At 37.8% G+C, this 24451-nt stretch overlaps 1 long non-coding RNA gene across 1 annotated transcript; it reads left to right on the forward strand.

The window, feature by feature from the left end:
• The first annotated feature begins 246 nt into the window (after positions 1–246).
• On the forward strand, positions 247–21331 carry LOC122212880. Its single transcript, XR_006199344.1, has 6 exons — positions 247–966; positions 3073–3160; positions 15468–15597; positions 16827–16947; positions 17499–17557; positions 20650–21331. It is a non-coding gene; the product is annotated as an uncharacterized LOC122212880 (long non-coding RNA).
• The last annotated feature ends 3120 nt before the right edge of the window (positions 21332–24451 follow it).

Consider the following 24451-nt stretch of genomic DNA (forward strand, 5'->3'; position numbering starts at 1 on the left):
ATATTACACCTTCTGTCTCTCTTTTGATGTCATAATATCAAAGAGAAAACAAACTTTTTGTTAAGCTCAGCTTTCACTTGGCAGCTATTTTCTTTTATATGTTTTACTCTATTGAATTTTATTATGAAAATGCAAGATTTTTCCATAAGCCTGAAATTTCTGATGAAATTATTTGCATTTTAAAAGTGCTAAACTCTTATTGCTTAGGGATAAAATGATTTAATTAACTCTTTGACAGATTTGGTAAGTTGAGAGACTAGCTGTTTTTAGGAGAACTTTATGTATGCTGACAGTAGGCTCCTAGCCTGTTTCAAACTCCTTGAAAAATAAAACACAGAAAAGCTCCTTGAAGCATACTTGGGAAATATGTAACTACTAAGTGTAATTAGAACCTGCCTACTTTATTTACACTACAGTTTTGAACAAAATAAAAGTACACACATACACCCTTCATTGTAATGACTTAGCATTGAACTTCTTATTTCATTGTGAATTTTCTCTGTGCGATGGGTTGTTCCACACAAGTTAGCAGTATTTTTCGTGTAATGAAATGTTGGTTGAATTGAAATACCACTTCTAAGAATCTTTTTCTAATATAGTTTGTATTTTATATCAGGCTGCTGCTGCTTCTTTTTTTTTTTTTTTTTTTCCTGTATTTATGTGTAAGCAGGGGGAGTGTTGAGAGAGGGGGCGTTGGAAAATCCCACTGGGGCTTCATCTCACAACCACAGTATCATGAGCTAAGCTCTTATCAGGAGTCAGAGGCTTAACCAACTGAGCCACCCAAGTGCCCCAGACTTGTTTCTTTTTATAGACAGTTTATCTAATAACATCATGAATATATGTATATAAGTATATTAATTATTGTCTTCAGCTAAAATCAATGAAACAGATACGTTTGGTCCTGGAGATGATGATGAAATCCAGTTTGATGATATTGGAGATGACGATGAAGACATTGATGATGTAAGTAGTGGATAAAACCTTGTGTTTATTATTTCTTTTATTTATGAATTACATACAAAGAAACCTTTAATCTGGGAATGTTGAACACTTAAATTCGGTATCTTGTTGAGATCACTCCTTTCATTTGAAAGTTCATTAATGTTCTGAAACCATCTAGTTACACATTTCTTTTCTCTGAGAAACCTTACAGGCCTTTGAAGCATTTCTTTCTGAAAAGAGCAATATTATTTCCTCTAACATAGATACTTCATGATGATAACTTGCTTTAATGAGAGGTAACTATTAAGAAATGTAGCAGTTTTGAGAATGTACCTTCTCCTAGATGAAATACTAGCATGTAAAAAGCTGGTTCTTGTTTGAACCAGCTTGCTGAAGCATTCAAATTGCAATATACTTCAAACCGGAGGTCTGTTGTCAACTTAATGTATTGGGATTACAATTTTATCACGTATCAGTGTTGTGTGGAACGTGGTTATTTCTCTTAGTGATAAAGCAGTTAGAGCAATAAAAGTAATAATGAATGTCTCACTGTTTTGCTGTTACTGTATGTAAATAAAATTCATCCTGATTTTCTTGGCATGTGTGGATGAAATAATTGGGATGGTGATATATCTTAGATTTCTATCAGGCTTAGACTTTTTTTTTTTTAATACCTCTGTAATAAAAAAGTAATTCAGAGACCACAAATCCAAAAATATTAGTGTTAAGTCTTGGATTTAATACTTGGAATTTAAAAATGTGTAGAGCATTTATTCCTGTCAAATACTGTGCAGCACAATTAGTAGAGTTGTTCAAAAATACAAAGCCAGTCTTTGGTAAGTGTAAGTTGAGCACCACACATGATGCTGATGCTGCTGTCACGTTGGTAATCATTGATCTAGATCGGGGATTTCCAGATCTTTTCATCACCAACAAAGCCCTTTATTTTATTAAGAGCATTTTCAGACATTCAGAGAAGTTGGAAGTTTTCGAAGTGAAACGAACGCCTTTACATATAGTACCAAGATTAGACAATTTACATTTTTCTATACTTGATCTACCAGACCAGTCCTTCTATTCAGCTACAGCTCCATAGTATTTTTTAATATATTTCCAAATCATTTAGATTATTTCCATGAATTGAAGAAAATTGAGTACATACCTCCAGTGTAGCTTTTTACCAGATTTTTTTTTTACCATGTATTTATGCATTTTTAAACATAGGGTACTATTTAATGAAAGTTGTATACATTTTAGGGGCACCTGGGTGGCTCAGTTGGTTATGCGTCCGATCTCTCAGTTCGTGGGTTCGAGCCCCACATTGGGCTCTGTGCTGATGGCTCAGAGCCTGGCGCCTGCCTCAGATTTTGTGTCTCCCTGTCTCTCTGCTCCTCCCCTGCTCATGCTCTCTCTTTGTCTCTCAATAATAAATAAACGTTTAAAAAAATTTTGAAAAAGTTGGATACATTTTAAAACATACCTAGAAGTAGGAAATAAAAAAGGATGAAGAAGAACATAATTGTTAAAATTTTCTTTATGTACCTTATTTGTGGACCATGAGCCAGAGTATTCTTATGACTAAATTAATCCTCTGACAGTAGGGTGATTATTTTCTGTGCCAAAACTTAATGTAACAATTGCATTGTGCATTAAGGACAGATATGAACTTTTTGACAGCTGAGTTAGGTTCAAAGGCTAGGTAGGAGCTGAAGTAGAAGTGTATGTGAATATGAAGAGGATATTTTGGCCTAGGACCCGACTTTCCTAATTTTTAATTTTTAAGGTACTTACAATTTAATTTTTAATATAATTTAATTTTTAATTTTTAAGGCGCTTATACTTCCACATGTGTGTTCCCACTCTCAAAATGTAAGATCTCAAGTCACCAGCATGAAAATAGAGAAGGAGATTGTAAATGTCATTGAGAATAATTTGCATAACATAACATTCTCAGAGAGTTCATAATGACTGCAACAGACAGGAATTGAGAAATACCTAGTATATAAAATTTTTCATTCAAAGGCTTTATATTTCAGATAGTATAAAGGGTCCTTATTATGCAGTAGACTATTTATTGTATTATAAGAATTAGTTTTCAGTGGATTTCATGTTTTTTTTCACTTACAGATCTAAATTGAACATGGTTTCTGAGGATTGTTCTACAATTTGGATTTTGGCTATCACACCTGTTAAAAGAAGACTAAAACATCATTTAGTATGAATGTATTTTGTTAAGACATGCTGATCTATTTTCATTGTGTAAAAGGATTATATTTCTCTAAAAACTGACTTAGCTGAATTATTTAAGTGAAATTTTATTGTTTGGATATAATGGAACTTAGGGGGAAAAGACTGTAATACCTGCTGTTAAACAGTAGAAAGAAACGAAGAAGAAGTGTCTTTTCCACTGTGACTATTTTATTGTAGTTAATAGGTGTTTTGAATAAATTGCCTTATCATCATAGGTTTTGGTAAACCATGTTCCAGCTAGTATGTTAACAGAATCTTTATGTATATTCGAGTTACCTAGATGTTCTGTAAGATTTTTGATTTAAGGAAGGTGGAAGTCCACATTTAAAGTCAAGAAAGGGGGCTATTTTCATATTTATGTGGCCATATGTATTTCATTCTAAGCTTGATAACTTACACATTATTTTCATCATTTTATGTTGCCACCATCATAAAAAAAAAAAAAAAAAAAAAAAAAAAGCATTTCCGAATTGCATTTTTAGGACATCGGTTTAAATAACATTTTTCAATTTGTAATGTTAGTAGTTGCAAAAATTCAGGGCTAGGAAACCTGGTTATCTTTATATTTGAAGTATTGACATATAAGTTGGTAGTGTTTTTACTTAATATTTATAGAAAATTTTTCAAATAAGATAGCTCTGATTGTGAAATAAGTAGGATATTTCTTACACAGGAAAGGTTATGTTAACATATGTGATTTATTGTCAAAGTCATATGCATTGTAACTCATAATTTTGGACTTTATGAGCAATTAAATTACAATGTATAATGAAAAACTAATTTTATAGTAACTTCCATAAAGTAAGTTTTTCTTAAAGTATCCCTTAGCTGGGGTAGCGGGAACCAGCACTGAGAAATATAATAAAATGTGTTGTTGAGTGTATTTTTCCTTGCTTTGTTATTGGTGTATTTTATTTTATGTAGCAACTTCTGTGTGTATTTTAGTAGGAGTTTAGATCATAATCTTTCTATTTGACCTTCTGTTTATTTCAGAGTTATCAACTGTAATAAGGTGAAACCACTATAAGGTAGTGGTTAGTTACCACTACTAAGGTACTACCACTACTAAGGTAGTTACCACTACCACTGTTAAAGCTTACACCACATTAATGGAAAGGATTCATCAGGTAGTTTGTAAAGCATAGTTATTTTCCCGAGGAGTTTTTAGCAATGAGTAAATACACTTTGACCTGGTTTCAAAATTATAAATATAACAAATAGAGAGGAGAATAAACTTTCGTATTGTTTCATCTCACTTTGCCATAATTTTACTTCCTAAATGTTACAACTTGAGCCAAATCTGATGCCAGAATACATACATAGTTAAATCTAAGAATAAGAAATGAAAATGCACAAATGTAGTTCATGGTTCTTTTCTGTGAAGTTCCTGAACATTTATCAAAGGTGGAATGTGTCTGAGACTGAGGAATTGTTTTTAATACTGTAAAGAAAATATCTGTGAAGAATTGAGTTACGAATTGTCTTCCAAGTAATCAAAACTTGCCTGATATATGTAGCCTTTTATACATAAAAGGATGCTATTGAATTTACATATTCCTCAACATTCTGCCAGGAATGTCAGAACTTTCATATGTGATGCAGTTTGTGTTAAGTAGAGAGCCACTCAAAACATCTTTTTTCTTACTTGTTCCTGTAACAAATATAGTTTGTCTAAAGATTTTCCTTGTGTAAATTACACCAGTATTTGTGTTTGCTAGTTGTTATGGTCTGATTGTGCAGTCCTTAAAATTCTTCTGTTGAAACCTTAACATGGTTAAGATGATGATGGTATTAGGAAGAGTGTCCTTTAGGAGGTATTAGGGTCAGTGTTACAAAGAAAGTTTCAGAAGGCGCTCAGCAGAACACAAACAGGAACGACTGGCATGTGCATCCTGGACTTCCAGTATTCACAGCTGTGAGAAATAAAATTCTGCTGTTACAAGCCATCCAGTCTGTAGGATTTTGTTATACCCTGAAAAGACCAAGATTCTGATGATACAGAATTTCTTTCTTGCTGGTCAGGAACAGTCCAGCTTAATGTTTCATCTTGAAGAATACAGAATCATAATTAAACCGTTAGTTGGATTAAAGTTGTAGCTCAGGTACAGGATTCCATGAGAGAGTTTTCCATTTTTTTGTGATGTATTCTTGATGAATGTTGTTTATAAACCTATCTTTCATCTAGACTATACAAATTGTCAGCATACGACTTCAAAGTACTCACATAATACTTTTTATTTTTGTAGGCTCAGTAGTGGTTCCCCATTTTATTTCTGACTTTAGAAATTTGAGTCTTAGTTCTTTTTTCTTAGTCCATACAGCTAAAGGTTAGTCAGCGTTATTGATCTTTAAAAAAAAAGTTTGTTTATTTTTGAGAGAGAGAGAGAGAGACAGAGAGAGAGAGAGAGAGAGAGAGAGAGAGAGAGAGAGGCACTGAGCACAAGGTGGGGAGGGGCAGAGAGAGAGGGAGATGCAGATCCTGAAGCAGGGTCCAGGCTCTGAGCTGTCAGCATGAACCGTGAGATCTTGACCTGAACCCAATTTGCATGATTAACTGACTAGGCTACCCAGGTGCCCCAGTTGATCTTTTTGAAAACCAACTTTTGGTTTCAGTGATTTTCTCTATTAGTTTTTTTCTCTTTCACTTAACGTCTAATCTTTATTTTCTTCTTTGTAGCTTTAGGTTTTTCTTTTTCTGGTTAGTTAAGGTATAAAATCAGATCATTGATATGAGACCTTTTCTGCTTATTATGTTAAGGATTTATAACTAAATTTTCCCCCTTTTACTGATTTTGCTGTGGCTTGTATGCTGTAGTTTCACTTTAATTTGTTATTAAGTATTTTATGTTGTGATTTGTACTTTGATCCTTTGGTCGTTTGTGTGTGTGTGTGTGTGTGTGTGTGTGTGTGTGTGTGTGTGTGAAGTATTATGGCTTTCTTAATGTTTATTTTTATTAGTTTTGGTAGAGAGTGCACACAAGCGGGGGAGGGGCAGAGAGAAGGGGGAACAGAGGATCTGAAGCAGCTCTTACCTGACAGCAGCAAGCCTGATGCGGTGCTTGAGGCCAACGTGGGTCTTCATTCCACTAACCCTGAGATCATGACCTAAGCCCAACTTGGAGCCTTAGTGGACTGAGCCACTCAGGTGCCCTAATCCTTTGGTAGTTTAATAGCATGTTGTTTGACTTCCACAATTTTGGTATGCAGGACTCTGTATTATAAAATAGTCAAATATCATGTTATATAATTACCATTTATTTTGTTTGCATCTGAGGTTCTTCTATATGCATATTCATTTCAATACAATATTTAAGGTGCAATCAACCTCATCTAATTCAACACAGATTTAACTTGAAGATGGAATTCTCTAAGTTGCTTAAATTTCCTTTGTACGATGACTGTAAGAATGTTCAAGTGTTCTATAATCTTAGTAGTAGTTTAGAGTTTAAATATTGATAGGTCTGGTCATTTTATTCTCTTGTCCTTAATATACCTTTTTGCCATAGTATTTTAATACCAACTTAAATAAGATGTGTTCTTTCCTATTATAGTTGGAGTAATAAAGTCAGATGCAGACTATTTGCAATTCAAAAATATTAGGGGTGCCTGGGTAGCTCAGTTGGTTGAGCATCTGACTTTGGCTCAGGTCATGATCTCACGGTTTGTGAGTTTGAGCCCCATGTCAGGTTCTGTGCTGAGAGCGCAGAGCCTGGAGCCTGCTTTGGATTCTGTGTGTCTCTCTCTCTCCCTGCCCTTCCCCTGCTCATGTTCATGCTCTGTCTTTTTCAACTCTCAAAAACAAATAAAAACATTAAAAAATGAAAAAATAAAGTATTAAACAGCTCCTGCATCAGTTGGCTGTTTTTTGGTTTTTGATTTACAGGATCCTCTGTTGTTCATACTTCAAACGACTTTCTTTCTGTTTTTACGTTTATTTATTTATTTTTTTAGAGAGAAGCAGTGCAGTTGGGGGGAGGGAGGAAAAGAGAGAAAGAGAGAGAATCCCAAGAATCCCATGAGATCATGATCTGAGCCAAAATGAAGAGTTGGATGCTTAACTGACTGAGCCACCCAGGTTTCCCAGGTCATTAGTTTCTAATGAGAAACTGACAATCCTAAATTACTAAAATGAAAATACTATTTTATGTCATTCAATATATATGTTAAGGTCTGTTAGTGAAATGTATATTTTGGCCAACTTTTTATAACTTTTATCAGGACAGTCCTTTTCAGTATGTGTTTTGCTCTGTTTACGTGGAGGGTCACAAAATAGGAAGAAAATCAGAGTAAAAGTCCTGTTGCTATCTTAAGATACGAGGTTGTTAGGTAGAGGTTTAGTTGGATTTTCAAAGGTCCAAATAGGTTTTATCTTCTCTTTGACCCACCTACTAGATAACTGATAGAGATTTTATTTCTTTTATTTTTTTCTTCCAAGATTTTATTCAAATTCTAGCTAATTAACACAGTAATACTTATTTTTGAGAGAGAGAGAGAGCCCGAGAGGGAGAGGGGCAGAAAGAAAGGGAGAGCAAGAATCCCAGGCAGGCTTCAGGCTGTCAGCACAGACCCTGACTAGGGTCTGTGAGATCATGATCTGAGCTGCAATCTAGAGTCGGATGCTTAACTGACTGAGCCTCTTTCTTCCCCCCCCCTCCCCCTGCCTCTCCCCCTCCCCCTTCTCCCCCTCCCCCTCTCCCCCTCCCCCTCCCTCCCCTCCCTCTCCCTCCCCTCCCTCTCCCTCCCCTCCCTCTCCCCCTCCCCCTCTCCCCCTCCCCCTCTCCCTCTCCCCCTCCCCCTCTCTCCCTCCCTCTCCCTCCCCTCCCCTCCCCCTCCCGCTCTCTCTCCCTCTCCCTCCCTCCCTCTCTCCCTCCCTTCCACAGTTTTTTTGACAAATAGTTTCTTTTTTATTGCTGAAGGTTAGTTGACATACATGTTATATTCGTTTCAGATATATTATTCAGTATGATATTTCAACAATTCTATTAATTACTCTATAATCACAATCTGTCACCATGCAATGTTATTGCAGTATTTTGACTATATTCCATGTTGGGTATTTTCACCCAAGTGACTTTATTCTATAATTGGAAGTTTGCACCTCTTAGTCCCCTTGACCTATTTCACTCCTCCTGCTCCCTACCCCCTCCCAACTTCTCTTCTTGAAATCAAGAGTTTGTTCTGTATATTTTATTGTTTGTTTGGTTTTGGTTTTGGGTGGTACTTGTTTTGTTTCCGTATATAAGTGAAACCATGTGGTATTTATCTTGTGCTTTCTGAATTCTTTCATTTAGCATAAGAGCCTCTATTCTATGTTCATAACTGTTTCTGGAAATGAAAATGGCAAACATTTTTTTTTGTTGCTGAGTAATATTCAGTTGTGTGTTTATGGCATATATATGGTTACACACATATATAACATTTAAACGTTTTTGAATATAATTGACATGCAATGTGACATTAGTTTCAAATGGAGAACACAGTGATTCAACAATTCCATATGTTATGCTATGCTTACCACAAGTGCAGTTACTATCTGTCACCATATAACTGTGTTCTTTTTGTTGTGCCTTTCATCCCTGTGGCTTACTTATTCCATAACTGAAAGCCTGTGCCTCCCACGGCCCTTCTCTTATTTTCCACAGTCACTATCCCATCCCCTTTTGTAACCGTCAGTTTTATTCTATGTTTGTCGGTCTGATTGTGCCTTTTGCTTATTAATTTTTGTTTTTTTAGATCCCACATGTAAGTGAAGTTATATGGTATTTTCATTTTCTGTCTGATTTGTTTCACTTAACCATAATACCCTAGGTCTAGGTCCATATTGTCATAAATGTCAGGATTCCACATCCTTTTTTGTGTGTGGCTGGATAGATGTATCACTTCTTTATCTATTTATCTATTGACAAATAGATATTTATCTATTGATAGACATTAGAATCCTTCCTTATGTTTTCTATTTTAAATAATGCTGCCATAAACATAAGGGTGAAAATATGTTTAAATTTTTTATTTTCAGTACATTAAATTAACTCCTAAAAACAATCTAAAAGTGTACAGTTTTGCCTTCTTAAAAAAAATACTAAAAAAACATTTTAAAACCCCCAGCAGAATCTTGGCGTTTATAATTCAAAATCAGATTACCAGAATATTAAATATTTTAAAAAACTATGTCTTTTAAAAATATTTATAAAGTTACATTCAGTTTTGTGGAATTGTCATGAAAGAATGGCTCAAAACTGGGAATGTTCCTTCATTCCTACAAATAAAACCTGACCAATACAATCTGTGAAGATTCTTGAATACGTGAGGTGTTCGATGTAAGTATCAAAGCCTTCACCTTCCTTCGTGTAAGAACTTAATGCATATGAGGGGTTGGTTGTAGTTCCTGGGGCTGACTGATGGCGCATTGAGCTTTCCTCCACCTAGAACAGTGTAGCAAGAACAGTTGGACCTTTGGGCTCCAACTCCAAGTATGTGGTTTGGAGAGCATTGTTAAAGACTTTTTCATTCAGAACTTTGGGACTTTGAAAATTGAGCATCTTCAGAACCCATGGTTTTAAATGTCACCTGACTCATTCTTTGGGAGTAATCTGCATTTTGGGAAGGACATCCACCTGCTCAGTTTCCACAGGTCCATCCTCTGGGAAGGAGACCGTTTCCCTTTTAAACCTCAATATAAAAACTCAATATATATGCCATCAGTAACCATTATGTAAAACTGTCAAGGCATCAAATAACCCACCACAGAAGCAGGAAGACTACAAAATGATGAGGAGTGAGGAGAGCAACCTGAGTCCACTGGGCCAGCACTTCTCAGGGACACTGGAATGAGCCCAGAGCACGGGTTGGTCAGATCCAGATTGATTAGGTCTGCCGGTGCTCCTGCTGGTCTGCTGTGTGACACTGGGCAGAGCTGCTAGGCCGCCTGGCACCTCCACACATAGTATAGTGCAAACTAAGCTACAGTGACTTCTAGATAGTGAATTAAAACATTGAACCTACTACCTACCAAATTCACAAAGCTGACTCTTGTAATCTTCTGGAGACTATAGGTGACGCTGGTTGTTTTTTATTTATTTTTATACCCAATCACATAAACTGCTTTGAAGAAAATAATTTTGTCTTTATTTAAAGAGCTCTCATTTTGTCAGTGCCCTTAAGCAATTATGAGTTTCATCATTTAAACACTTTCCAACTTTCAATATTACCATGAAATAAATATGAGAAAAGGTAGAAGATTGAGTGTTTCGCTAAAAAAAAAGAAAGAAAGAAAGAAAGAAAAAAGATGTAGCAGTTTTCTTTATCCCAACATTGTATTCTGCTTCCATCTGTACTTTCCACTTCCCTCATTCTTAGAGACAAAAAGATGGCGTTAGAAACTTTGATATGTAACAGGCTACATAGAGAAAAGAGGTTATGTCACACCTATTTGGTTGCTACATTTAGAAGCTGATCCTGTGATTTTAACAAAATGACTAGGTAGTTGAAAGAATCCATCAGATCTGTGTTTCTGAGAAAATGAGCACATTTGAGGAAATGCAAAATGCTCTTTAGGCTTACTGACTTTAGTTGCTTTCAGAGAGAAATTTATCAGAGAAAATATTCTCACCAAATATTCTCAAGTCCAAGTATGGAATTCACTTGGGAAGGAATCTCACAGATGAGAATTGTGAGAGTCCTGTGTATCTTACATGTTTTATAGTTCTTACCTTGGAATGGCCACACTGAAGACATCATACCACACAGACCCTTTCAAAGACGATTGAGAATTTTTCTAAGACCTTTGATGACTAGTACACAGCCATACAATGTCTGGACTTGAAACAATTTGAACGTCATAATTTCAATCAAAGCTCCTGTTCTAACATTTTGTTGTATAGAACACCTCTAATATTTGTCAAAATAGGAGACACTTTCATTTCCCAATAGTGACCATTAAAACAAAAACCTTAAATATGATTTTTTTCTTTTGTTATAAGTTCTTTTTAACAATTTTACTCTGTTGAAATAAGACTTACTTTAAATAGTTGCGTAGCAAAAGCTTTTAAAGCTTGGCTTTTAGCACACATCCAGGCCACTCTAATGGCCTGAAGCAATACTAAAAATCATAAAAATCAGTGAACATTCCCAAGTTTTCCTTTCGCATTACATGACAAGTTCCAGGATCATACTCTTTAAGGCAAAAGTGTGTCAGTTCTCATTATTTGGACATTTTGTAAGGTTTATAATTAAGAGATCACTATATAACATCCCCCCCAAAAGTTGTTATAAACATCGCCATCACTTCAAAACTGTATTTAATACTGTGAACCAGGAAGAGAGGTAAGCATAAAGAGGCCTGTCTACTCTGCATCGCTCACAAATGAAACACTACTAAAATAGAATTCTAAAGAAAATTCTTCTGAAAGCTTTTCATAAAAATATGCAACACCATTGCTTTGGTTTCCTCTGCATCCAGGAAACTAATCATAAAATTTGAACCCTCACGTTACCATGCCTCAAATTCTATCTAGGGTATTCTTTTTTTTTTTTTTTTTTTTTTTTTTGATTTAAAATTTAATTAGCCAACATACAGTGCAATATTGTTTTCAGGAGTAGAATTCAGTGACTCCTCACTTACAACACCCAGTGCTCATCACAAGTGCCCTCATTAATAACCATCACCCATGTAGTCCCTCACCAACTTACCTCCCTCCAGCAACATCAGTTTGCTCTCTATTCTTGAGTCCCTTGTGGGTTGTTTCCCCCTCTTTTTTCCCCTCCCCATGCTCGTCTGTTTTGTCTCTTAAATTCCACATGAGTGAAATCATATCGTATGTCTTTCTATGATTGACATTTTGCTCTCAAAATGTGTGAAAGATTTCATTTTGGGGGATGACTGAGTAATATTCCACTGTATACCTATCCACATCTGTATCCATTTACTAGTCAATGGACATTTGAGCTCTCCATAGTTTGGCTATTGCTGATCGTGCTGCTGTAACTCCTAGGGTACATGTGCCCCTTCAAACCTATATTTTTGTATCTTTTGTGTAAATACCTGATAGTGGAATTTTTGCATTCTAGTGCTTTCAATTTTTTCAGGAACCTCCACACTGTTTTCCAGAGTGACTGCACCAGTTTGCATTCCCACTAACAGTGCAAGAGAGTTCCCCTTTTCTCCACAGTTGTCAACAGCCGTGGTTTCCTGAGTTGCTTATTTTAGCCATTCTGACAGGTGTGAGGTGGTATCTCAGTGTGGTTTTGATTATTATTTCCCTGATGATGAGTGACATTGAGCATCTTTTCATGTGTCTGTTAGCCATCTGTATTTCTTCTGTGTTGTTATAAACTTTCCTCTCAGAAATGCTTTTGCTGCCTACCAACTATTTTGGACCATTATATTTTTATTTTCATTTTTTCCACATTATTTTTCATTTCTTCTTTGATTTCTTCATTGACTCATTCATTCTTTAGCAGCATTTCATTTAACCTCCATATAATTGTGTTCCTTCCAAGTTTTTCTTGTGGTTGATTTCTACTTTCATAGTACTGTTATCAAAAATGATGCATGATAGGACTTTAATCTTTTTTAATTTGTTGAGACTTGCTTTGTGGCCTAATATATGATCTAGTCCAAAGAATGTTCCATGTGCACTTGAAAAGAATATGTATTCTGCTGTTTTATGATGGAATGTTCTGATTATATCTGTTTAGTCCATCTGGTGCAGTGTGTCATTCAAAGCCATTGTTTCCTTATTTATTTTCTGTTAGATGATCTGTCCATTGATAGAAATGGGGTGTTGAAGTTCCCTACTCTTATTGTGTTACTATTGATTAGTTCCTTTATGTTTGTTGTTGTTTTATATGTTTGGGTGGTCCCATGTTGAGGGGCAGGATTGTTTACAACTGTTAGAACTTCTTGTCAGCCCTGCCACTGCAGAGCCTGGCCCAGGGCTTGATACCATGAATCTTAAGATCGTGGCCTAAGCTGAAACCAAATTTCAGATGCTGAATGTACTGAGGCACACAGGCGCCCCTTTGGGTACTTTATTCAAATTAATTTGTGATAGAGTTATTTTTATTTGGCTTAAAAATAAGCTTTTTGGGGCACTGGGTGGCTCAGTCATTTAAGTGTCCGACTTCAGCTCAGGTCATGATCTCACTGACAGTTCCAAACCTGCTTGGGAGTCTCTCTTTCTCTCTCTCTCTCTCTCTCTCTCTCTCTCTCTGTCTCTGTCTCTGTCTCTGTCTCTCTCTCAAAAAAAAAAAAAAAAAGGCTTTTCTAATTTAGTATTTTTTAGACTGGCAGAAATATTGGTGCTAACCCAAATATTTGTTAAGTTTATGTGACTGGGGTTAATTTACAGTAAAAAAAAAAAAATCATAAAATTCACTTTAAGTTTATAAAGTATGCCTTCAGATTTGCCAGCATTAAGCATAATACAGACATACAACTTTTATTCTATATGGGCTTAATAAGTAAGTTCATGTTATTATTTCTGTTACAAAATTTGCAAGCAAGAAAAATAACTCAGTATGATGACTTTTAAAAAATGTTTTACGATATTTTCATGAGTAATCCAAATATATTAAAAAATAAAAGCAAGGGATTTAGAGAGGTGTAAGTGGAATGAGATTTCTGGTGAAGTTTTCAGCAATGCTATAGCATGTATAGTGAAATGGTTTCCCTAAATCTTTTGCTAACTTGAAACTTTAAAGTTTGCTAAGGTAAATTGTGGATAGTCATTGAGTATCTAGATCATTTTCAGATAAGATAGAGTAATGAACCGTTAATAATTGAACATAGGTTTATCTAGTTTTGGCTTTATATAACAGAGAAATTGAATATATTAGTAAACATTTTCCATGGAACAAGGAAATATTTACTAAGAGGAATAGCATGCTTCTGCAATTTATAATGTACTTATAAGTTTGACAGTGCTAGCGTAAAGATGCTAGTGTAAAATGCTAGTGTAAAAGACATCCCACAATTGCCTGCTAGGCATTTCACTAGAAATTAAGGATTTTAAGGGTTAAGAATTCTAGTAAATATGTATGATAATATAAACTACTTAGAAATAATAAGGGTGAAAGGAAACAATTGTTTATGAAAACTAGGCAAGGAAATACAATAAGTAATTGTTCCAGAATGAGAAAAAATGTAAAAGACAAAAATCTAAATGGATGTAAAAAAAAGTTATAAACAGTTTGTGGAACAGCAATCTAGGGAAGGAAACTTTATGTAACATCAAACTCTCTAATAATGGATGGATTTATTTGTTGCTTTTCAAATAAGTTTTAAGAGAGGCACCTGGGTGGCTCAGTCTGTTAAGCGTCCAACTTTGGCTCAGGTCATGGTCTCGCGGTTTGTGAGTTCGAGTCCAGCGTGGGGCTCTGTGCTGACAGCTCAGAGCCTGGATCCTGCTTGGGATTCTGTGTCTCCCTCTCTCTCTGCCCCTCCCCTGCTTGTGCTCTCATTGATACAATGTTGGCACAATGTTTAATGGTATGATAAATCCCTAATTGTCTCAGCCAAACACAAATCCATGTGGTTTTGTTTTGGAGGTTTGTCTGTCTCAAAGGTGATACTTACCAAATGGAAGAGTGTGGACGTGGGAGTATAAAAGTTCAAGATTCAAGCCTTCGTTCTCACTTAGATGGCCACTTCTTGTAGTATCTTGGATTAATGACTTAAATTCTCAGAACTTTACTTTTACATTAGTTTAAGAAAGTGGGAGTAATAATTCCAATTTTATGCAGTTGTGTTTGGAGGACTGCACATGCAAGGGCACTCACTGGTCCTGACACATCAACAAAAGCTAGAACATGAAGAATTGATGAAGCAAAATATATCAAACTGGGTTTTTGTATGTAAGTGACACAAAAGGAAATTAGTGTAATTAGGACACCTGGTAGAAACTCTCACCACATCCTCTAAGATGGAAAGTAGTGTGCTGCTTGTTAGACCCCAAAAGTCACTAGTTGATGCAGGACGGTGTAGCTGAAATGATCTTTATATAAATAAAGTTAGCTTTAAGTCCTGTCTGGCTATGTGTTGGGGACCACCTCATCTGGGACAGGAGCTTTTTGTCAATCTCAGGCCCTCACAAGCAACAACATATTTAAATGATGAATTATATCGAGGTATATTCCAAGTCCTCGACCATCATACTTAGACTTTCAGGGTGCTATAGACTGATGGTCAATTTCCTGAGGTGTCTAGGAGTGGAGAAGGGGATGGGAGCTCATGTTCCCATACATTTAATCTACTTGCCTTGGGACTTTTCCAGTATCGTGAAATGATGTGAGATGTGAAAAGCGCATGCCTGCCTGGCCTGAGACAACTGCTTTTACTCTTCAAAAAAGAAAATCTATCACGTAGAGGGGCCAGACCCTGATTGAGGAGTGTAATTTGCAGAGGTTGGAGTTTATTTTGCCAAATTATTTGTTACATTTCCTGATACATAGTGATAATTTTGGAGTAAATGCTTTTTCTAAAAGGTAACCATTATTCATGAACACTGTGTCACTCAACTAAAGGGCATACAGTGGGTAAGTATATTTAATTTCCTTATACTGAGCATTCAAAGTTTTCCCTTACACAGAACCTGTGGGAAAGAGTAAGCACACACTTGGAAACTCTTTCTGCTTACAGATGTGTAAAGAAACCATTTTTTAGAGTAGAGTTTCACTTAAGCACAGTTAGAGAGAATCTCAACCAGATGTGTTAAAAGTCACTTTAATCTTCCAAGATGTGGGTATTTCAGATTTCCCCACGCCCATGTATGTATTTCAGTAACAGTAGCCTGAAAATCATCTAGTCATAAAAGAATGTTACTTGGTACTATTCAGTTTGGAGGGGAAGAATGTTTTCTTTGGGAGAACAATAAAAAAAGAAAATGATCAGAAAAAAATAATAGGAAAGTGGGTATCCTGGGTTGTCTGCTGTAGAGTCTAGGAGGAATCTGTTCAATTAAGGTAACACCCCTGGGAGAGGTATCCAGAAGTAGAAGTGAAATCATCAAAGTGATCTGAGAAATACAGAAAAATGTATAGCATGGTTTTGGAAGCCATAAAGAACTGAATCCCTGCTGGGAAAACAGCAGTGAAGAGTCTAGATTTTATTCAGCTCTTGCTGTCTTGAAGATGGGTTAGACCAGTGGACTGATGAATACTGTGTTGTTTTGTTTGTTTGTTTTTGTTTTTTGAGTTGAGTCATAAGTTAACATGACTTACAGTTCCTCCCAGTAAAGTGAATTGTGAGGTAGTTTTTAAGTGCATCAACAAAGCTGTGCAACCACTGCCCACAAGGCAATACAGGGTGTTGAATGTTTAGCTTTTAGATGACATATATTTCACATGCTGTTCAGTTTACCCTTCAAAGTGTAAGATTCAGAGGGTTTTCGTACATTGCAAAAGTTGTGTAACCACCACCAATCTAGAACAAAGAAATTAGGTTATTTAGTAGAAAGGATCATATATTCTGCTTGTTCTTGAGTTTTAGTAAACAGTTTGAGGATGAGTGAAAATAGTTTTTAATGGATAGGTTGTTTGTACTGCAAAGTGTTCTGTTGCATAACTACCACTGGTAAATTAATAGGAGAAATCTGATCATTTTAGTAATTTCAGTTCCATCCTTGTTTCTCTAGAAAATACAAAAAAAGGAATTTTTACATTTCTGCAGTAAGTGGAAGCCCGGAACTGAAATTGTCTGTCACCTGATTTCCTCCTTCTCAGGATCACGGATGGCGTTGCCCGGGAAGTGGAGAGGTATTTTTCCTTCACAGCGGTTTGTCTGAGTAAAGTGGGCTGCTTTGGATTCAACGTTATCTGCTTTCATCCTGAGAAAAGGGCTGATCGTATTTCAACATTATGAGTCCATAGTTGTTGGGTGGAAATATTTTTGTGCAGCCCCGTGAAATTCCATTTTGGCGGCTGGGGTTAGAGAACGGCTGGGTCTTGCCTCTCAGCTGGAGGTCATACTGCCCCACGCTGACGGTTAGCACCCAAGTTCTTAGGCATTGGATTAGTGGTGTTTGACACGTGAGTTCATTCTTGAGTGCCTCGCCCAATATTGCCAATAAAGTACGATTAGGTCCTGTCGACCTATTTAAAACGTGTTCTATGGCTGCGAAAGCAATGACAGTCTTCCCGGCAGACGCTAAGGTAGGAGTCGTGCACGTCTCTTCTATACTTTTCTGGCAGGAGGAATCATTGAACGATGCTTTGTTCTCGGAATCTGGTAATACCAGGTTTGACCACCTGACACGTTAAATGCATTATTTTTAATGGCAATATAATGCCCATCATTGTCTTTTCAGCCCGAAGCCCAAAGAAGCACTTGAAGCATTGGACGCGCTACAAACCAATGACTGTCTTTGTGAGTATAATTTTATTTGCTCCCTAGTCATAAGTAGTCATAAGTAGGCACAGGCCTAATGTTTGTTACGTTCTAGAAGCAGTGTTCAGTTCATTCCTTATATGGGGCTTTCATCTTGGTTGTAGTATATAGGCTTTTACAAAACTTCCATTGTACTCTCTTTCAAATAGTACCCTAAGAGTGACACCTAGGTGGCTCAGTTTGTTAACTGCCTCACTTCGGCTCAAGTCATAATCTTCCACTTGGTGATTTTGGAGCCTCCTTTGCATTCTGTGTGTCTCTTTTTTGCCCCTCCAGCACTCACACACACATGCTCTCTGTCTCTCAAAAATAAATAAACATTAAAATTTTTTTTAAATAAAAAAAGTACCAAAAAAAAAAAGAAGAAGAAGAAGAAGAAGAAGAAGAAGAAGAAGAAGAAGAAGAAGAAGAAGAAGAAGAAGAAGAAGAAGAAGAAAAGAAACACAAAAACTGTTGTCATCCGCATTAGAAACTATGGGCTAGAGGGCTTTCTGAGCCTCTGTTACCTTCAAGTTTGACTCTATTCTCTCACCCATAATTTTGCTGAGAATTATGGCATTCCATCATTTACTATCTGCTTATTCACAGACTCATGCACACTAGACATGTATTATACCATAGGATATGCTCAGCTACACTGACCACCACCATTGCTGCCACCATCCCTGTCTTGTTGAGGCTTTTATCTCACTGGGAGAAGAGACAAGTTTACCACATGTGCACAGGTACATGTGCATAGGTGCACATGGTAAGGGTGTCAGGAATGGAGGTGGAGTGATTACAGTTTAAAAAACGGTGACACACCCAAAAAAAGCTCTGTTTCTTCTTTTAAAGTTTTTATTTATTTTTGAGAGAGACAGAGAGCACAAGCAGTGGAGGGTCAGAGAGAAACAGGGAGACACAGAATCCAAAGGAGGCTCCAAGTTCTGAGCTGTCAGCACAGAGGCTGACATGGGGCCTGAACTCACAAATCGAGAGATCATGACCTGACGTGAAGTCAGATGCTTAACTGATTGAGCCACCCAGGTGCCTCGAGCTCCCCACTTTAATTGATTGATTGATTGATTGATTGATGGATTGATTATTAATTAGTTGATTAATTAGTTAATTAATTAATTGAGAGACAGACCAAGCAGCGGAGGGGGAGACAGAGAGGGAGAGAGAGAATCCCAAACAGGCCCCAAGCTACTAGGACAGAGCCTGATGTAGAGCTCTAACTCACAAACCATGAGATGATGACTTGAGCCTAAAGCAAATTGGATGCTTAACTGACTAAGCCACCCAGGCGCCCCTCGAGCTCCCCACTTCAGAGTGGGCTTGCCGGGCCCAGTGGCAACAGAATTAACAAATGCGGTGTAGTTCACATTAAAAAAGGAGTTGAGTGGCAGTACATTCAATTATCACAAGTAAGTAAATTCACTTAGTTGTAAATGAGTTATATTAAAAGTTAAAAGAGCTGCTAAGTTATTGAACCTAAGTTACTGATTTCAAAGTAAAAGCCACAGGACACACAAAAAGGGGAGGCAGTTGGGTGAGGAATCCCCATACCCCAGAGGTAGGTGGTAAGTGATGGTACTTAAACTGAACCTGGAAGGTGGGGCAGCACTTGACAATAAGCTCAGAGTGCCTAGAGGCACAGTACTGCAGGAATCCTACCCAACTAATTAAAAGTTTCTTGGGTCACAAGGGTCTGACAAGGAAGAGATAGACAATACCTACCTGGCACAGTTTGTCTTCAGTGGATATAGTGAGACTAGAGAAGAGTAGTGAAGCCACTCAGAAAGGTTTGGCTTTCTGAGGACAGAGATAATGCAGTTAAAGACAAATGGGGGAAGTTTTGTGAGAATGTGCTAAAATGCGAAGGATTTTAAGCAGGAAGAAATGTGAGTTACTTGTTGGAGATAATATCCAGCCCCACGGGTTAATATGAGAGGCACTTGGTAACTCATCTGATGGATTATTTATTTAGCCTTTTTGGCACCATTTGAACTCCTGGGTAACAGAAATCTGTGTCCCTTGTCATGAGTTTACCAGAGAGAGCACTTTGGAGATCTGAGTAAATGACCTATTTCTGTCAGATTCTGCTTCAAGTGCTACATGTGCAACTGACACATAGTACACTGTTTCCTCAGTTACTACAAAGTGAATGAGTGGGGACTCCTTGCAGAATACTTAGGGTAAACATGCTGGGAACCTGGTACCAGTCTTTTCACAGATAATCATGCAATCAGTGATCATATGTGTTTTAAAAGGAGATTAAAAAAAAAAAAAAAAGTTAAATAGATGCCCTGCAAAGGAAGCTTAAGAACAGTTTCTGTTGAAAAGGATTCCTGTATGAACCTGAGTTTCAGAGATTTTTGAGGGCTAGTTCTTATGAGTGAGACATCTCTCTCTATAACCATGTCTAAGGTTCTAAAGTTCAAGAGTGTACTGTATATACTGTATAGCACCGTGCCTGGAGTAAGTGAGGATTTTACATATACTGGAATCAAGTAGCAAAAGCAAGTATGAAGATTGAGACTGTGCAACTCAGACTATTGCAGTGTGAACTTGACAATACTTGAACTGGTAAACAGTGAAGAAAGGTAGAAGGAAACACATGTATTGATCTAGCAAAGTTCAGAGGTAATGGGCGTCGCTTGTTTTGAATTTAGACTGGAATTGCAAGTGGCTTGTTTTGAACCGAGACTGGAATTGCAAGAGAATACTGGGATGTTTCAGATGGGCTGTGAACACAGCATTAGACATAATTAAGGTGCAGTGGTGTGTTCAGCGTCTGGGAAGGTGGTGGTAGTGCCAGAGGTGCTTGCATAAAGATAAAATGGAGAGTTGGGTTGTGAGCCTGGATTGTAGTGTGAGGTGCACAAAGTGAAATTTCTGTTTGAGGGGACTCCAGATCTTCTTAACAACACAGACCCCTCTATTGGATTAATGAACTCCTGTCATGGATTCCTCTTCCCCACAAGAACTAAAGTCCAGTTTAACTTCTTCTAAACTAAGGCACTTCATCTGCTAAATCTGGGTAATCTTTACCCAGACAGATCAGATAATCTCTTCATTTTCTTTTGCAGACACCTTGTCCATCTGTGGGATCCTGCAACCAAAAGAATGCTCCCCCTCATAATCTTTCCCCAAAACAGATTCAAGTATGCATTCATTGGAGATGAAGTAAACATAGTAGACATAGACTTAAGCATTCTCAATCCAATTTCCACAGACACATTGGGTCTTCCTGGGAGGGGTGAGCAGAAGAGGGAGATAGTTTACATCTCAATGAGGTGAGCTCAGAGAGGTGGTAGAATTCCAGAGTTATGTCCTAGCAGTTTGTGCACCTTTTCTAACTATAGCAATGCGTTGAATACTTTTTAACGGGTTGTGAAAGCCTGGGAGTATTTGGAAGGTGGGGATTCTTGCTTTATCAGGGGTGTTCAGGCCAAAGGGGTGTTGAGGTCTGGACCAGGACTTCTGCAGCATCCAGTCACTTATTTAGTAAAGATCCTTCCATTTTTCCTTTGTCCTTCTTGTTATTGTTACATTCTAGCTCTTTCCTTCTCAAAATCGGAAACCCAGAGGCAGGGCTAATGATGAGTAAGGACACAGAGTAAGTAAATGGAAAATGGGTTACGCTATTGTATGAGAAATCTAGCATGCCTTGGTTGCTTACATGTGTGATGGTTGAGCATTCATTTGTGTGTGTGTGTGTGTGTATGTGTGTGTGTGTGTGTGTGTCTGTGTGTGTGTGTGTGTGTGTGTGTGTGTGTGTGTGTGCGTGAGCGTGGGGAGGGGTGAAGGAAGGAAGAGCATGCACACACCTGAGTGGTTGCATCTATCTTCTCCTTGGAATCTTGACTGCATTAACTCAAAGAGGTCTCTAATGGCCATTGTACAAGAACATAGGAGCCATAAGTATAGTCACTTCCACTTCTAGCACGTACTAGGACAGGTCCAGGTGTTGGTTGTTTTCATTCAAGCACATCCATCGAGTATTGAGGATTTCCAGCCTAGTAAAATACTGTTGTGTTCAGTGCAGCATAGTGTTTTTGCTGCCTAGGCAAAAGCATCTTTGCTTTAGTGATGTACCATCATACCTGTTTCTGATCAGACATCATCAGCATCAGGAAGACAGGAGAGCATTTCTGCTCAGTGTATGACCCCAAGGGCTGTTTTGCTGTTTCACTGTGTCTCACACACACAGCAGAACAGGAAAAAGTGAATAATGGGAGTCAAGACACATGGACTTGGCTGTCCACTTGGGAATTTGGACCAAATTACAGGGATATTTGTCTGGGACCTAGTGGTCCTAGGGTCAGATTTCCTTGTTCTGCTTTGTGGTTGGTTTATTCAGGCATATACAGTCCACCAAAACTTCTATAAGAGTGAATTCGCACATAAGGATATTTCTGAATTGAACGATAATTCATTAGTGTACTCTTTTACAAACAGGATGTTGTTTCCTTATAGAAGAATCATGAAGATCTAAGTAAAAGTCCTGAGTGCCGCGTTCATTAATTATATGACTTTGGCAAAAGTGTGTAACTTCTCTTGAGCCTCCCGTTTTCTTGGTAAATGGTAATAATACACTTTCTCATCAGGGCACTCTAAAGATTCAGTGAGTGTCTTACTAACAGTGCTACCTGGCATTTTCTTGATACAGAATAGACATCCTGCCTCCTGCCCTCCCCACACTTGACAGCATTTTGAGGAAACTTTCAAGGGATTTCCCCTTTTGTAAAGAGAATTCCAATCTTTCTTCTGGTTAGGGAATACCATGTTGGAAAGCAGGATCACCCCTGAAGTATCCATTCCTCTTTTCCCCGTAGTTAAGATCCTGAGGTATTCCTCAGGTATTCCTGTTTCACACATAACCCAGTCACCTTTATAGTATGTACACCAAATGCCATCTAAACATGATCCGCATTCTGTAGGTGACTATCAGTATATTCAGTCAGAAATTGTTTTCACTTTATGTGTTTTACTGATTTGTTTTTCATTTTTCTCCAAGTTTATTTCTTTGGGAGAGAACATGTTAGTATGTCTATAGGCAGACCAAGCATTTTCTCATTCAGGTAATGCCTTGCTTTGTTGGTTTCTCCCTCTCCCCCATCTCCAGACCTTTCTCACTGCTTTGGTAAACCACTTCAATCAAGATCCATTCTCCTTTTGTGCATGGCTCCAGTAAGGAGCTACTTTCTTTTACCTGTGAGAACTAGGATTAGAATCCTGTAAGGTGTTGAGTTGTCCAGCTTGATGGGTCTGTTGTGTCAACTCTGGTGACTGCTCTTCTGGTTTTATAAAGAAGTCACATCTTAAGAGACCACACAGATTAGTAGTCACTGTGAATTTTTCAAAGGGCAGGGATGGAGAGAGAGAAGGAGATATCTGGCGTACTATGTTTACCCACTGGTCCAACCACACTGATCAGCCACCACATAAAAGCCTGTGTCCTGAAAGATATTAAGAAGTAGCAGAAGTTTGAAGTACTTACTTTGGATTTGAGAGCTTGACCTTCTGCCATACGCTGAGACATTTGAGGAAGTGATGTTTGAGCTTGTTTGCTGGTTGATTCTGTGGGCAGACAATTACGGAACTTTCTGTATCACTGTCCTATGTAGCTTGGCTCAAGCCAAGGGTTCAAGGGCACAAGACTGTAGAGTGGACCACTGCAGGCTCCCAGGACCTTGACGATGGCTGAGACCCACTAGGGACCTTTATCACACCAGCATGATATACCTTAGTGGAGAGACAGAACAGTCAAACACCACCAAACCAAACTAAAGCGCAACAACTACAAAAATCAGGAATGGGATGATTTGGGGTCTTGTGAGGAAAATGGATCCTGATAGTTGTAAGACATCCTTTCCCCCTTGAACCTAATGGGAGAACAGGAGGTGGAAGTCTGGATCCAAGTAAGGAATGTGTGAATGCTTTAAGCACTGAGATGCATTGTGGAGCTTTGGTTAAGGGTTCCAGAGCAGACCTTCTCACAGGATGGGGGAAGTCACTTAGAACTAGAGGCACCAAGGAGCGCCTGGGTGGCACAGTTGGTTAAGTGTCTAACACTGACTGAGGTCATGATCTCATGATTCTTGCGTTCTAGCCTTGCATGAGGCTCTGTGCTGACAGCTCAGAGCCTGGAGCCTGCTTCAGATTCTGTGTCTCCCTCTCTGTATCTGCCCGTCCCCTGCTTGCACTCTGTGTGTATGTGGTCTCTCTCTCTCTCTCAAAAATAAACATTAAATAAAGGAATAAGTCACCTCTCTTTAAAGAGAGAGGCGATGCCTTTTCCAGGGGCAGTTTGAAGTGAATAACGGTGACTTTTAGGTAGTTGAAGGGAAATGTATGCTCCCCAAGACTTCAAGTTTGAAGTTGTGGTGGAGAAGTAAATAGATGGTAGTGTTGCTGCCATTCGGAAATGGTTGATCAGTGAGAAGATGTGCAAAGGGTACAAGTAGAACACAGATTTATAGATACAGAGAACAAGCTGGCGGTTGATAGAAGGGAAGGGGTGAGGGTTAAGTAAAAAGCTGAAGGAGATTAAGAGGCACAGACTTCCAGTTATAAAATAAATTAAGTCTCAGGGATGAAAAATACAGCATAGGGAAAGTAGTCAGTAATATTGTATGGTGACAAATGGGGACTGCGAATGGGGTGAGCATTGAGTAGTAATATGTATGTCAACTGTACTTCCATTTAAAACAGTAAGTAAAAATTTAAAATTTAAAAGATAATGAAAACAAGGGTAGATGTAAAATAAATGTTTTGGTGTATTTGTTTTTGCTGTTTTCCTTGTCCTTACTCTCAGCAGGAGCTGCTACCCTTATATGACTATTGACAAGTTTCCCAAGTCAGCTGAGACTACATCATGAAAGTGAC

The sequence above is a fragment of the Panthera leo genome (assembly GCF_018350215.1).
Source record: "Panthera leo isolate Ple1 chromosome Y unlocalized genomic scaffold, P.leo_Ple1_pat1.1 chrY_random_Un_scaffold_86, whole genome shotgun sequence".
In the NCBI taxonomy this organism is placed as follows: domain Eukaryota; kingdom Metazoa; phylum Chordata; class Mammalia; order Carnivora; family Felidae; genus Panthera; species Panthera leo.